Genomic DNA, 17,063 nt, shown 5'->3' on the forward strand with positions numbered 1-17,063 from the left:
GAGCGGTGTTTGGTGGTTTCTTTGGGATGGGTTCTGGCCGCTAGCTTCCTTGACTGAGACTAACAGGGTAACCAAAGCGGTTGTACTTACAATTTGGACCGAGCAGGGACAAAATTATCCTGGAGACGGGTCGGTTCCCGCCCGGCTATACCAAAACCACGCTCTCCGACAACCAAGTCACTCCTGAATGGAACTTAACTTCGCAGTTTGCAGTTTAGGCACCAGTTGTGCCATTATGTTTATCTCCGGGCTTTACCCGAAATATCCTTTTGCCTATTATTTTTTTTGCTCTCATTTTTATTATTCTCTTTTGATAATGTTGTTTTGTGGGACTGGGGGGGCTGGTGGGCGGGCGCTGGTGGCGGAGGGGAGACGTGGGTGGGCAGCGCGCACTAGACTAACAGCAGTCTCTGGACGCGTCACGGGATTGACCCAACTGTACAAAAAAATAGGTGTGCAACAACCTAACTTAACATGACAAAAAAGGAACCAACATATAATATAATGACGTGGAATGTTAAGGGTATGGCGGGCATAAGAAAGCGCAATAGGATACACGCGCACCTAAAGCGTCACAATATTCATATAGCCATTCTCCAAGAAACGCACATTACCCCTGTAGATATTCCCTGGTTGGAAAGAAAGTGGGGCGGGCAGGTCCACGGATCGGGAAATTCATCATACGCAAGAGGGGTTTTGATATGGATAGCCCCGGGGGTCCCGTACACTGTGCGGCGCGGCGTTTCTGACATAGAGGGCAGATACATACATTTAACAGGCCACTTAGATGGGGAACCAGTAACACTGAACGGACTGTACGTCCCGAACGTCGGACAAAGTGAATTCCAACACAAAACAATCTCACACTTCTCAAACGACCTACCCTCTACATGTATCTGGGGCGGGGATATGAACTGCGTTCCACATATAGACACGGATAGATCACACCCCCCCATAGCAGCCTCCCAAGCAATCAAAAATTCGCAGATGCTGCGTCAATGGATGGTAGACCACCGTCTCATAGATACCTGGAGGCATATACACCCCCATGATCGCGAATACTCATACTACTCCCCAGTACACCTCCTCCACACTCGCATAGACCTTATCCTCATCTCCCAAGACATCACCCACAAGATCACTAGCGCTGATTACACCGCTAGGGTAATCTCAGATCACTCCCCTCTCATCGCTCATTTCAGATGGGGCAGCCCGCGCGCATGCATCCCAACTTGGCGCCTCCAGACCCGATTGCTACAAGACCCCCCTTTCCGAGATGAATTAGCCATACACATATCCTCTTACTTCATCCAAAACAAGGGGACAACGGGCTCTAGATCAACAGAATGGGACGCACATAAGGCAGTCACACGAGGAACATGCATCTCAGCAACAGTCGGCGCGCGTCAAACACTAGCACGTGAGCTTAGTAACTTAGAAAAGGAAGTACATTCTTTTGAGAAAGACTTCGCCAGGGGCGAGATTACACACACAGAACTAGCTGGAAAGCGCGCACAATGGTACGAAGCTGATAGACGACTAGGTCTGTTTGATCATCGACACTACATAGCTCGTAACCACGCAGAGGGTGACAGATCGGGTAAATTACTGTCATGGCTCATACACAATGGTGGCCGGAAATCCCCCATAGGAGCCATCCGATTAGAAACAGGACTAATAGTAAATGCACAGGCCGATATCAACCTAGCCTTTAAGGAGTATTACAGCACACTATACAAAGCTCCCGTCCCCCCACCCGAAACATCACTGAGCGAGTTTTTTACTGATATCGAGCTGAAACAACTAACGACCGCTCAGGTTGCAGACCTGGAAAGACCAATTGATATCAATGAGATACAGCAGGCCCTAAAACAATTGCCGCATGGCAAAGCACCAGGCAACGATGGACTGCCTATTGAATACTATAGCATGTTCCCGACTCAAACACTAACCCCATATCTAGAGATGCTGACGGAGGCGCTAGAGCGTGGACAACTACCAGACACATGCCGTGAAGCGCTGATAGCAGTGCTACCTAAGCCGGGGAGAGACCCATTGGATGTACGTTCATATAGACCACTATCACTACTGAACACAGACTGTAAGCTACTCGGTAAACTGCTAGCCAACCGCTTGCTCCCATGTATGCCGGACCTGATACATCACGACCAGGCTGGATTTATACCTGGCCGGAGCACATTTAGCAATATCCGAAACTTATTGCGCCTTATGGCGTACTCACGAACGGATGACTATGCTCAAGTGGCAGTATCACTGGACATAGAAAAAGCATTCGACACGCTGGGTTGGCCCTTTTTGATGGAGACGTTGCGCCGTATGGGCTTCGGTCGAACATTCATCAGATGGATAGAGGTACTCTACACTAACCCTTCTGCAAGAGTCAAAACGGGCGACACGATTTCGCAACCGTTTAAAATAGAGAGAGGAACCAGGCAGGGCTGCCCATTATCCCCGCTTTTATTCGCCCTCGCAATCGAACCCTTAGCAGCTCACCTACGAGCGGTAGCCCCTGCATGGGGCATCCGAGACGACCACACACACCGTATAGTGTCGCTATATGCAGACGATGCACTTATTTTCTTACGAGATCACCAAAAATCCCTACCTGAAGTGCTGAAGTTACTGCACAGGTTTGGCACGTTGGCCGGACTCAAGGTAAATTGGTCTAAGTCGTGCATATTCCCTATGTGTCCTGTCCCTGAAGCACACAGATTATCCTCCAACCCTGGCGAACTGAAATGGTGTTACACCACTTTCAAATACTTGGGTGTAAACATATATCACGACGCACGAGATATCAGGGACGGCAACTTGGGGCAGGCGATTCGATCCATTAGAGGCTCCCTGCCCTTCTGGTGCTCACTCCCTCTATCACCATTGGGCAGAGTAGCCATAGCGAAGATGGTGATCCTGCCCCGATTGTTGTACTTCTTCATGGCCCTCCCACTGACTCTCCCAGCCTCTTTCTTTAAACCTCTGAATAGCCTATTAATAAATCTCATATGGGGCAACGGCAGACGACGAGTGGCACTAACAAAATTACACCACCCACTAACAATGGGTGGAATGGGAGCGCCTAGATTCGAAATGTACTACGCAGCTTCCCAGTTACAATGGATCTCATCCTGGCTAAGCCGTCCAGACGGAGCTGAATCACAGATGATCCACTCGTCTTTGGGGAACAGGGGCTTAATACAATACTTGATGAATCGCGAATCCCCCAAACACCCACGCAACATACTACTGAAAATTGCGCACTTGATATGGGGCCACCATGTGATCATGAACAATAAAACACCACAATATTCCCCCAGGCTTCCATTTTTGGCCATCTCGAAAATAGCCAACATAGCAGCTAGAGTCGGCCTGAACAGTTGGTCAGAAAAGGGAATACGCACCATCGGCGACATCTATAGTGAAGGACGCCTCCTAACTTTCAATACACTAATTGATAAATATGAACTGGGGCGCGGAAGCTTTATAGCATATGGAGCTGTACGCCAGACACTAAGGTTTTGCTGGGGCAATGAAAACTCAGAACCAAATATCTCCCCTAGATTGCATGAGTTGCTAGGTAGCATAGAAGATTCAATAAATGTGTCAAGAGCATACATAATCTTAACTTCTTGCGCTGAAGATAAACAAGTACAATCAAAGAACAAGTGGGATGCAGTGCTAGCAGAGCCTCTACCACAACCCGCTTGGAATCAGGCGTTGACAATGACAAAAGAAGTATCACGCAACCCGCGTTTTCGCTATACCCAGTTTAATTATTTACATCAAACATATTTATCACCTCACCGAATAACCCGTATTTTCCCCCACTCAAAGCAAACATGCCCTAGATGCGCCACCCCCGAAGCCACCTTTTACCACATGACCTGGGAATGCCCTCCAATCCGGAAAGTATGGGAAGACATAATAGTACTGCTTGTTGATTGGACAGCTGTTGAAATGTCCCCCACCCCGGAGCTGTGTTTGCTGGGTGTAGGTCCAAGCCTTAAAAGACGGAAACAAACCCTAAGATGCATAGCGCTGGCACTGGTGTTGTACAGACGCCTCATAGCCATGCACTGGAAGGCACCAGACGCGCCGAGCATTGAACAATGGCGATCGGAGCTGCGGCGTTGGGCCAGGGCCGAAGCCGACACGCTGCAGCTCCTATCAACAAAGGGTGTTCTGGTCAAAGGTCTTGACACCTGGAACTCTTTCGTAGCAATAATAGAAAGAAAAGATGACGAACGCCCGCCCTGAATGATCCCCCCAACGAACATTAAAATCTGCATTTTATAGTCCTAAATAGCTGTAATCCCCCAGTGATAGCGCGCAACCACCCTTCATCAGGCTCGAATCAGAATGTCAAATAGAGGAAGGCGGACAGGAGCTGGGGTAGACAACATGAAATTGTATAACCTAATAGGCGGTAACCAACTAGCAATAACACCAGCACACAAAGGGACGCATGACCCAATGCTCGCGCGCGTGTCTTCCTTTCCTCCTCTGCCCCCGCTTCCTCCGTCTTGAGGGCCCCCCCCGGCCTTTATCCCCCCCCCCACAGTATTTCCCCTCTTTCTCTTTCTTTTTTTTTTTTTTTTTTTCTTTCCAATGCAACAGGATGCTTTAATATGATGTCCAGTCAGGACTATTCCCCCCCCTGCTCCAGCCCGTGGCAACACGTTCTCTCTGGCAGTGGCGCGGAAGTGGGCGAAGCACAGCATAGCCCAGTCATGGTACATAAGCCGTCTAGGGTGATGTGATGAACGAACCTGTTGCAAATGTTACTCTTATTGTCAGCTTTCACTTGTGTAATTTTGTTGTGTGATAATAAATAATAAAAACACATTTAAAAAAAAAAAAAAAAAAAAAAAAAAAAAAGAGAAATTGGGTATCCATTGGCGGCAATAACCCACCATTCCCAAAAACATTCTGACATCTCTTTTTGTTGTTGGGGGATTCATTTGTATGACAGCTGTTATTCTCTCCTTTGATATTCTTCGGGATCCTTTCTCAATTAGATGCCCTAAATATTTTACTTCTTTCTGACAGTACTGCAGCTTCTTAGGGGACACCTTATGCCCGTTTCTTCCCAAATGATTCAAAAATGCAATGGTATCATATTTGCAACTGTCTCTGGTTTTGGATGCAATCAACAAGTCATCAATGTACTGCACAAGAGTTGAATTAAAAGGCAGTGCAAGATGTTCCAAATCCTTCTTTAAGATCTGATTAAAGATAGATGGCGATTCAGAAAACCCTTGAGGGATCCTGCACCAACTGTACACCTTATCTAGGAATTTGAAACTGAACAAAAATTGGCTTTCCTCATGCAGTGGTATTGAGAAAAATGCTTGTGATAGGTCTACTACGGTAAACCATTCAGCATCGCAAGGAACTTGGAACATTATAACCGCTGGGTTAGGAACCACAGGGCAGCATTTTATCACAATTTCGTTTATTTTTCTGAAATCCTGCACAATCCGAATCTTCCCACAGGGCTTTTTTAAACCCATAATAGGTGAGTTACATGGACTGCTCAAAACTTTTTTTACAACTCCTTGCCTGAGAAAATCTGCAATTATCTGTGTCACTTCGATGAGTACGTCTTGAGTCATGTGATATTGTGGTACTTGTGGGAATACTGCATTTGGTTTTATCTGCACCTTGACTGGTTTAACTCCTTTAATTAATCCAACCTCCTTTCCTGTCAAATCCCACACTCTCTCTGTTACGGACCCTTGTAGGTCAGCAGGTAAGTCGATTAGTGTGAACACTGGGAATAAGGTAATTAGAGGGTAATCTTCGCTCGTCTCCCCTCCTCCTATGAGCTGGTCCTCATCACCTTCATCATCACTGTTTGTCTGAACTTCTATTCCATCGTTGGAACAGGTAATTGAACATTTAGTTTTACATAGTAAGTCCCTTCCCAGTAGGGATACTGGACTCGAGTCGCATACGACAAACCTATGCAGGCCTTGGAAATTTCCAATTTCAACCTGTACTGGATCGGTAATTGGATTTGTCAAATACTGATTAGCCACACCAACCACTCGTATTGTGCGTCCTGATAAAGGTAACCTTGGTACTTCCACACTGCGGACTGTAGAGCGTGTAGCTCCAGTGTCAACCAAAAATGAAACCTTATAGCCCATTACTTTTCCTTCTACATATGGGCCTCTCTGATCTACTTCTAACGAGGCTGTGAGCCTACACTCTTCACTGTCTGAACTGTCATCTGACCATTCGTCATTCGTCTCATTTTCGCCTCGCAATGGGAATTGCTGTACAGTGTTGTTTTGACTCGACACCTGACCTGTGACCTGCTGAGGAAGCATCACCTGTTGCTGACCCATCGGGGCTAGAGGTAGCTGCATTTGCTGTCTAGGCACCATAGGAATCTGCTGTTGCATTGGTTGTACTGACACAGTTTGGAAACGTGGCGTCTGCATTTGCTGCATGGGTTGTACCCCTGACATCTGCGCTAAATTATTTTGATAATTCTGATTTTGTTGTCTCATTCTTGGACCTCGTGGATTCTGTTGTGCCCCAACATTCATGCTTTGCTGAACTGTACCATCATGCACCATATTTGGACAATCCCGCTTCCAATGTCCCATGCCCCCGCACGCGTGACATGGTGACATCCTCTTCACTACTTGCCCATCATTTTGAATGACAACATTATTCATGTCCAAATTACGATTCACAAAGCCTCGACCTCTACCTCTCGGCTGTACCTGAAACCCACCGTTCATTTGCGGTTGCTGATGCATCATTTGCTGAACACCATTTCCCTGAATTCCAGCCTGTGCAGCTCTTATCTGCATCACCATCACCTTTTCTTTCAGCTTTTTCTGTTTTAACTCAATTTCATCACTACAGTATTTCGCATACTGCAACACCTCGTCAATCGGTTTAGCTTGCCAACAAATCAAATGGTTCTTAATCATCTGACCAACCTCTGGTCTCAGCCCTTCAACAAATCTGAACACAAGATGATTCATGTCCTTCGGCTCAATCGTTTCAGTACCACTGTAATGTTTAAATGCTTTTAACAACCTCTCATAATAGGCATGTATTGACTCCTTAACCTCTTGCGAAGTCCGGTCGATTTTCTGCCAATCGGTCACCTTCGGTGACACCTTTTGTTTCAAAAACTCAATCACTTTATGATAACATTTCATCACCTCTTCAGAAGGTGCTCCTGTCGCCTTATCCCTTGCCGGTTCCTTTGTGGGCCAATCTACCCCTCTTTTGCACTCAAGCCACAAATCTGGTGGAACAATAATCTCAAACAAAGTATTCAAGTCCTCCCAAAGACATTTTGCGAGCTTCACAAATCTATCTGTCTGCTGATACCACTCGATCGGTTTTTCTCTCAACCTCGGGTAATCGTTTGTAAAAGACAAAATATCTCCCCTGGACCATGGCACATAGACTAAAACACCACCAGCTGTTTCTCTCATGGGCAGGATTTTTACTGAATCTAGATTGGGTGTGGTCGCTGTTTCAATAGACCCTGGGCTATCCCTCTTCCCTTTGTCTTTTTTCTTTGCCCATCGGTTTTCCCATTTCTCTAATGCTCCCCAGATTTGCGCACTCTGCAGCAATTCTTTCAGGTGTGTCTTCATGCCTGCCAATCTCATGTGTTCAAAATCTTTTGTGTCGAAGTCTAATCTGTAACTTCGTTTCAAATGTTTCGTGTTCTCAATATCGATGTTGTATTTGTCTGCCAGATTCGTTAATCTCTGATGTATTTTTCCCACTTCTTTAGTAATCTTAGGGCATAAGTACCTCAGTTCTGCCTCAGTGTAAGATTCTAACCTGTTCACCCCCATTGTTCCTTCCACCAACTCAGCAGCTTCCGCACCTAGCCGTACCAGATTCAGGTATTCATCTTGTTTTCCTTTTACGGGATTGACTTTGGTTACTGTAGTTGCTGTAGCCTTTTGTGATGTATAAGTTTTCTCTAACCACTCATTTAACTGTTGTACTGTAAAACCCTGCAGTGAAATGTTCCCTGTAGGTATCATTGGGGTATATGAGGTATTTGTACTCATAGTATGGGGAGCCAAGACTCCCAACCCTGCTTGTCGCATTGCCTCAAGAGGCGCCCCTATTGGACTGAGGTCCATTAAGGGTCTTGATTGTTCGCCGACTTGTCCTGCCTGGGCCATTATTTGTGGAGTTCTAATAGACCCTCCTCTTATGGCTTCATGGGTCATGACTCCCTGTTCGCATGTCCTGGTTCTCTCTTGGGCATATAACGGTACTGGGGGACCAACAGTGATAGGTAGTGATATTGCGGTAGGTGTCTGACCTGATCCCAGGCTTCTAGGAGCTGCAACACCATAAGTCTGCTCTAATAATCCTGGTGCAGGTTCTTTCAAAGGACCCGCTACTGGGTTATACCCCGGTATCAGTCGTGGCGGTTGTGACACCAACTGTGGGGTTGACTCGATCTGAACCAATCTTGGTTTTGTATATATCGGGTCTGGCGGCACCACTAAGTTCGTAGTAGTCTCGAGCACTGGAACATCGGGATAAATTATTTTTATCTGTGGTTGAGGTTGTAACTGTGTCGGTACGTCTGGAGCAGTAGGTACACTGTCACCATTCTGTATCAAAGCTGTATCGCTAGTCTGTACCGTATCAGTAACTCCCTTCTCCTGTGTCTGGTTCCCAGGATCCAAGCTAGTGCTCGGAACATTGTCACTCACCGCATAAGGTGGTGGTCGGTCATGTAGTAACCTATCCATAAACTCCTCATCCTCTGAATCATCCTCTTCTTCCCAGGTCCTTTTTTGTTCTTTAACTTTGTCTGAGTCTTTGTTAGTTTTGCAAGAAGCTTTCTTTCCCTGTGTCTCTTCTCCCTGTGTTATCGCTGGAAATAGCTTTAACCCATCTACTATTCCCCGTCTCCACATCTTATTCTCGTTGTCCCACCTTGCTTCTGCATAAGATTTCTCTGCTCTTGTCAATCTCCTGTGAAACCTTTCCTGCCTATGTTTAAGAGCCATCAGATCCCAGATCGCTAGAGCCTCGTATTGTGCTGGTCTCGGAGGTGGTTTTTGTGTGCTTAACATCCACCTCAAGTTTCCTAAAACTTTTTGATTGAACATCCCATGTTCCGGAAACGCTAGACACCCTTCTTTTTCTGTCAACTTGCGCCATTGTTTTAACCACAAACAAGGTGCAACACCCTTTTCCTCCATAACTGTATAAGCTGGAGTACCCTCGGGTGGTGTAGGTTCCCCATCTGTTGCAACGATGTACACATCTCCCCTCAAAGCGCTTTTGAATGCCTTAACAAAATTCATTTTATTTTATATTTAACAGGAAACGGCTTAGTTCCCAGGACACTCTTCACCTGCCCTTTGCTCACCCTATTGCCTCTTACGGACGGCAGCCAATCCGTGCGCGACCCCTCTCAACATCTGACCTATCCCAGCGCGGCACCACTGACGTCACACTCATACACACTGCAGCTGACAAAGTCTTGCGGCTTGTCCACACCTCGCTAAATTCTTACAACTCATACAAACTAATGCGATTTATTGCAGACACTTTAAATGACAACACAAATCTGCCGATTTACTACAAGAAGGGTAACACATTCGCTTCAGAACTTTACAGAGATTTCACTTGAAGCATCGGCCGCTACTCTCTCTTTCTCAGATCCCACAGGTGCAAGCAGAATTCGACCCGCAAATCCTACTCTCGACTTGTCAATGACTCCCTCTAGTGCACTTTAGAGCTTGTCAAATCTCCATCGAAGGTTTCATACATACGTTGTGACTCAAACTTGACTTGTCAACCACACCCGATTGACCTATTAAATCGCACAGATTACAACATAAACCATATTTTTCATCCTACTCCGGAGTCTTAGACCTCAATAGGCCTGTACTTTTACCAACCAGGTGGATAATTTTGAACAATAAGCACTGTATTCACATGAAGTACGCCGACTTCCCTACTCTCATACTGTGGAGTACGCCCACTCCTACTATACGACACTTATTTTGGCCTAAATACACACAATCTCACAATCTCCTGCAAGTTGCATAAGCTTTGAGCAAGCGCAAAGACCCTAACCACACATACTATGGCGCCGAGAACATTCCCAACTCATCTTAGGCAGGCTCCGAGATCCCAGGAAAGCCCATGGTGAACCTAGCCACTCATCATTTTGCCAAATTTCATTATCACAGAAAACAAAATGAACAATGAAAACTCCGTCCTAGGGCCCCCAAGGGCCAAACCGTCGCTCTGCTACCAGAACTGTTAACGCGTCCGTCTATGTCAGTTTATACACACCAGGACTCGTTTTAGGTCGATGAACCTTTTGACCCAGTGGTGAGTCTCCGTAAGACGAGATTACCAAGCATCAAATATATTTCACAATAACCATTAATGAACCTTCGGCGCATTTATTAGTTCTCAGACTCAAATAACCACACCTTGAAGGAAGATTTTGTGAATTTATTCCCTATTGATTACAATCTAATAATAAACGTATTAATCTCAAACCAAGAAGCATAAAAGCATAATCACAAAGTGGCAATTACGATGAACTTTCAACAATGCAATGATCAGAATCATAGGATAGATACGTTAGAAGAGAATAGACCATAGTGCATGATAAACAACAGAATATCAGTTCAGCATAGCTACGTCAGTCACGTCAGTTCCGTCCGTCAAATGAATACCTCATCTAACCTCAGATTAGCATTAGCATGTTGGGCTTCATGCAAAACAATTTAGAACATCAATTTGGAAAACATCTAACTAAGATACCTAATTAAACATACAGCAGTTGGTACCTAGAAAGAAAGGCATATAGATTCTATTAGCATTAATAATTACCCTCCTCGAGTTAAGTCAGCATACAGGATCAGTCTTCGTCTTCAGGACATCAGATGGTTCACCGTCAATCTATCTAAATAGAATCAAGGGACACTCTCCTCATATGGAGGAAAGTATAATAGGGCAGTCTATGGGCTAGGATAATTTTGTCTAAGTCTCAAATCACCAAATAGAGTGACAGAGTTTCTGGATGCAATCGGTATCATTCCCTACCTAATGTGTCTTGTCTCTTGTGTCATGAGTTTTTATCCCCTTTTCGTAATCCATTCCCCCAAAATTCTATTGGTTAATAACTACACCCCATCATTGGTAACCAATCAAATTATTCATTAAGTAATGTATTTGTTATTTCTTGATACTGAATTGTTTCTCAATTGGTCTTCATAATCAGCATTTTTCGTAGGTGGTACGTCCGGGGTTACTTCACCATCTTTGCACACGTCTCGGGTCAGGAGTTCTTTTCCCCTCGTCTCATCGCCCTTGAGAGTGTCCATTACTGTTTCGAAGCACATATCTTTTATACTAAAAGCTGCTAGCATGCGGATGGGAAGATTTCTTCATGTTTCGAATTAATACAGAAAGAACAATAGCTGGGTCATAATCATTCGCGAGTCCGCAAACAGAAAAAGCAGGAAAAATAAGCTTTGAAATGAGAGTTACACAGCTAGTTCGCAACTCATGCTAACTTAAGACATACACGTTTTAATGAATACAGTTTTGATTGTAATAATGCATATATCTTATTATTATTATTATTAGTGTTCATAAATGAGTAAATCTTCACGTTTATTAATGCATTTAAATTATTATTTATTAATATTGCTTTGCCAAATGTAAGCGTTTCATGTCTGTAATATATGATATTTAAACTACGCTCTCTCAGTGTAACACCTCTTGCCCTGTCAGGACATATTGCCTGCATAATCTTTTTACGACATCTCAATTGCACTAAAGTGAGATGCTGAATGATACACTGGGTGTACTATACTCAAATGCTACTAATAGTTAAGTGGAATTCTGGTGGTAAACTATATGGCCCAGATTCTCAAAGCTGACAGGCAATGCAGCTAAGCACTCAAAGATGCTGCATTGCGGTGTGTATGAGGGAGAGAGCAGAAATGTGTCGTATTCACAGAGACATGGCACTCTCCTCCCCTATCCCAAGCCAGTGCAGATTTGTGCTGCTGAGCGCCATGCACGCACCTTACTGCAATAGCGCTAAGGTGTGTGCGTGAGTCTAGCACCGGTTTTGTACACATGCAACGCCGAAAAAAAGCACAGAGAAATTAAAACATTCCTCCATTTAATGCCTGCTTTCAAAAGGTGTTCATTTTTGGCACAAAACCCTATCTACTAATGATAGTAGACATGGTTTTGTGTCAAAAAGCATGGGTGGTTGCATGGTAATGCCCTTGTAACACCCCATTAATGCTAAGTAGCACAAAGCGGTGCTTAGCACTGCTCTACCTTACTTTTCGGGTACTTTCCAGTTCAAAACAAGTTTTGCTTTGGAAAGTAAATTGGGGAAAACAACATTTTGTGTTGGCTAGCGTCACTTTTGTGATGCTAACCCAGCACAAAATGTTTGTGAATCTCCCGCTATGTAGTTAATGATGCTGTAAATATTGGCCTATTTCAGTCTGCCTGCGTCAGGGAGCAAATGAAAACTAGAAACAGTAATACAGTGGGCAAGGGGATCCCAGAAAATAGTAACTTGTGTCATTTCATCCTCTCCAATACTGATGGTTACCATGTCCTTGAAACAGTCAGCACCGCTGGTAACAAAACTCAGGTGGCAAGAGGGTCAAATTGCTCAACAATCTCGACACACACCTCTAGAAATGCAGCAGAGTTCACTCACAAGTAAGAACAAACAAGAGCTGTGAAACCATATAAACCTTCACCCGCAGGAGGAGTTAATAGGTTCACAATATATTATAATGGAATCATCAACAAGTTGGGCCATGCAAGTTATGCTTATTCTTTTGCAGGATCCTCGTGTCTTCCCATAAATCCCTGACTTTATCTTGTGGGACTGTGACACTATGAGAGATCTGCAGCCACATTGGCTGTGAAATGAATAGATCTTTAAACCCCCAATACATGCTTTCAAGGGCAGTTTGCAAACACTGTGGTTTACAGCCAGTTTCACTTGAGTATATTGATTGCGTAGTTCATTTGAGCCATAAAGCACAGGGTCTGCAATATATTCTACTACGAGTAGTTGTGGTGAAACAGCAATCATTGTTCTGAATACTCCTGCAGCAGAGTGTCAGTTTCAGGCAGCGGTGCAAATCGACACATACTGTTTTTGCTGTACACATGATCATGTGAAGAATTGAATAGAGGTTTGAAGAAGTATTTTTCAACCGGGGGCACATCTGACTTCCATCAGGAGAGTAGCTAACACTTTCGGTCAACCATTCAAACAAACTAAAACAATCAGAAGTGGTTGTTGTATATCTCCAACAAGAACTGAACCTTGTAAGCCATCAGTTGCAGTTACGCGGTCACATAGAAATAGTGAGGTCCAATAGAGAGTTGATGTTTCCTTGTATGTCCCAGCCCAAAAAATGCACCAATAGAAAAGCATGTTGTTAAGGCAAATGCAAGAAAGAAGGTGCTATGCACCGGGGAAGTAGTGGGTTGGGAAGTAGTGGGTTGGGTTACTTCAGTAAGTTTATATGTTCATTTACAATATACTGTATCCCAACATCTTAAATTAACAGACAGTTGCCGGAAGTGAACGAGCAAAACAGAACAAGATGTAATCTATGCTCTGCTACCATGGACAGCATAATCTCTTGCTATTCCCGTTTCTCATTGAAACCCCTTGTCAAGGTATTGCTTCCCATGGGTTGGTTTCAAAGATGTACTCAGAAAAAAATATGCCCCCTACTTTGAATAACATTGCAAATGGCTGAGTGAGTGAACAAGTGAGGGGAGTAAGCCAGGCACAGGTTTGGTTGCTTACCCAAGGGAATTCTGAAAACAATGTTGGCATATTGTTCCCTTTACACCTCAATTTCCTGCCTTATTCCTTTCTTCATGTTCCCTATCGATCTTTCTCTTCCTCAATCACCCATCCGCCCATACATCCATTCATCCATCCATCCTTCTCTCTATCTTTCCTCCTTTTCTCCATACATTGATCCCTACTTTTCTCCATAGTTCAATCAAGCAAACGATCCACCCATGCATCTCCACCCATCCGTCTCTCCATCCACCCTTTTCTCCATCCTTCCAACTTCTTTCCATACATTTCAACATCATGTTCTCCATCCATCCATCCACGCATCTCTCCATCCATCCCTCTACCCATCCCTCATCCATCAGTCCATCTGCTCATTCATCTTTTTCTCCATCCATCCATCCTTCTCTCATCCAGCCTCCTCCCAGACCTTGCCCCCTATCATCTTTCCTTTCATGCCCTCTTTTGCATTTCCACCCACACTCCACATCTCAGATTTTTGCAGTGGTAAATAAGATCTTATGCATGGAGAGCAGTGTCTCCGATTGAAATCAAGCGAGCAATAAGCAATATTTTACACAGTGTCCAGGGGCATATACACCCATTAAACTGCTTAAATGAGGTGTGAACAAGCAACTGGATTCCAAGCAGCGTAAGTTAGCAGGTAGAAATCCTGACAGTTTGTCTGTATGTGGGTAGCAACTAGAAGAGAGCCTGGCTGCAATATCCATGAAATATATTTAGACCCTATAATGAACAAAGAGGGCATACTTTGCACTCACACGTTTTGTTTAAAAATGATAGCCTAATTGGGAATATCTTTGAGGGGGGTAAAATGGGTGATTTTGATGAAGGGATCAACTGTTACCAACAGGATAATGAATACGCCAGGAGAATTGGGTAACGCCATAAAGACATTAATAGGTACTATTTACTAAGGACTAGGAGGAACCAGCAAAGCATGAAGAAGCTGTCCATAGGATACAGTAGAACGCTTGCTGTCAATACATGTTCACTCCCTCTTCACTTTATTTTGAGCAGAGAGCAGGGGCGGCTCCTCCGTTAGGGCGGAGGAGCGTCACCTCCCCCTGCCAGTAGCAGAAGCTGCAAAACATTTCACAACAAGGATCTATTATCCCTTTGTTGTGAAAGGGGTGGGGTTGTGGGGGCGACAAGCAGTGAGGGGAGTGCAGTGTGCACTCCCCTCAGTGTGCATGTATGTTTGGCCGACTGTCTCGGGCCGGCCAAACACACATGAGCAGTAGGCTCTCTTCAGCCCGGCACTGTGTTTCCGGGCTGGAGAGAACCTGCATAGACTCACATTCTGCCTGAGATCACCCTTGTTTGATGCTCCCCGTCAATCCTGATGCTGCTTTGATGCTGACTGGCCGCAGGGCAGGCTGGGAGCCTGTGCGTGCAGCAAGACGAAGGAGAGGAGCACCGCGGTGAGGTATGTTTTTATTTTATATTATTTTTTTAATTCATTTTTAGACCCGCTCCCACCCCCGCGCACGCAGCACCCGCCAGCGAGCAATGACTGGCAGAGAGGGTCAATGACCCTGATGAAAGACCATTCACCTTCTTAGGGGGTGGTTATGAGGGCAGAACCAGGTTTCTCTTGATGGGTTGTTAGCCCCCATATGCATTTACTTCTTTAATTTGGGTACTAAAATAAATGAGCATATTTACTATTATTTCATACAACATGGTGCAGCAAGAGAACTTGATGTGCCATGTTGTGTGAAAGCGAGAGTAAAGAAGTGCTCCATATTTATAAAGATATGCAGCATTTCTGCTCTCTCGAGCTTATGCACTCTGTGCTTTCTATCTCCAACACGTGAACTCTTACACCATAGTACGAAGTTGCCTGCATTATGGGCAGGAAGGTTTTGGTGCAAGATGGTATACCTTAGTTCACAAAAACAAGCTTTTGAAGCACATTCCTCTTTCTATTTGTGCTGCAGAAAGAAGCACACGTGGCCAGAGGAAGTAGCAAGGAAAAATAAAGATATCTCTCCTTATTATGCCTCTGCTTAAGTGCACCATTTTGATACAAACCCAGGCTTACAATTTGAACCATTATGTTTATGTCAGTGGAACCTCAACCCATGGAGACCTTTGACCAGTCGTCCGATTTTTATTGGTCCAATGGATAAAGTAATTCAGACCATCCACCCGATTTGGAGCAGCCTTTCCAACATACCTCTTCCTGTTTGAGAGACCTAGAAAAATCCTTAGGGTCCTGAAAAGTAAAACAAATAAATGCTCCTTACGTGCTGGGAGAAATCCTCCAGCATGCCAGGGACATGTATTAGCTGTGCAAGTGCACTGAACATGGCACCTGCCTGGCAAACTTTCAGTGCCTTTAGAGGAGCCACTGTGGGATCAGCTTTTCTGAAAGCACAGAGATCTCCGTGAGGCAGACAGAGATATCGAAATATGGTGCCTGTAGTTCATTACAATAGCAGTGTACATCCATCAAATGCCCCTGCAGAAATGGGCACCACATGCCAAGAGCTGCATATGCCCCTAAATCTGAAGGAAAGCCATGGACCAGGGCAACGTGGCAAATCTATTCTAGTGCACCGGCAAAATAACCTCTTTGTCTATGAAAACCAGCTTTGACCGACTCAGAGCCTTTGGTACCAAAACCAATGTCTTAAGCAGGATCCCCATTAAGAATTAGAGGAATCATAGCTGGCTTCATTCTTGGAGCTTGTTCCCCTGTAAGACTAATACCTTCAAAAATTAGACTAGGTCAAAAGATAAAAGCTTTGGGCAGAGTGACCTGCTTGGTGTATCTGATCTCTCAGTTGGTCTGAGATCATCTCTAGGTCATAGTCATCCTCAAACTGAAACTTACATAATATTGGCTCTTTACTCTTTCTATTTGTCTATGTGTCTTTTTGCTCTAAACCTTTAAAAATTCACATGCCTGGTTCTTCTGATCTAATTTTGATAGCTTTGGTGTCTTCTTGCATAATAAAATGTTTTATATTTATTTCTGAATGCATTTAGGAATTTTAATGTGTACTTTTATTGATCTTAAAATTGTGGATACCGGTTTTAATTAACACACATTCCTCTGAGGAATTGCCTACTGAATGAACAAAAAAAATAACAACAAGCATTGACGAAACCAATAGGTTATGCACGGTATAGCAGCATGGCTACTATGCAGCATGGCTAAAATAATGCCAACATG

This window comes from Pleurodeles waltl, chromosome 1_1, assembly GCF_031143425.1.
Source record: "Pleurodeles waltl isolate 20211129_DDA chromosome 1_1, aPleWal1.hap1.20221129, whole genome shotgun sequence".
Taxonomy (NCBI): Eukaryota; Metazoa; Chordata; class Amphibia; order Caudata; family Salamandridae; genus Pleurodeles; species Pleurodeles waltl.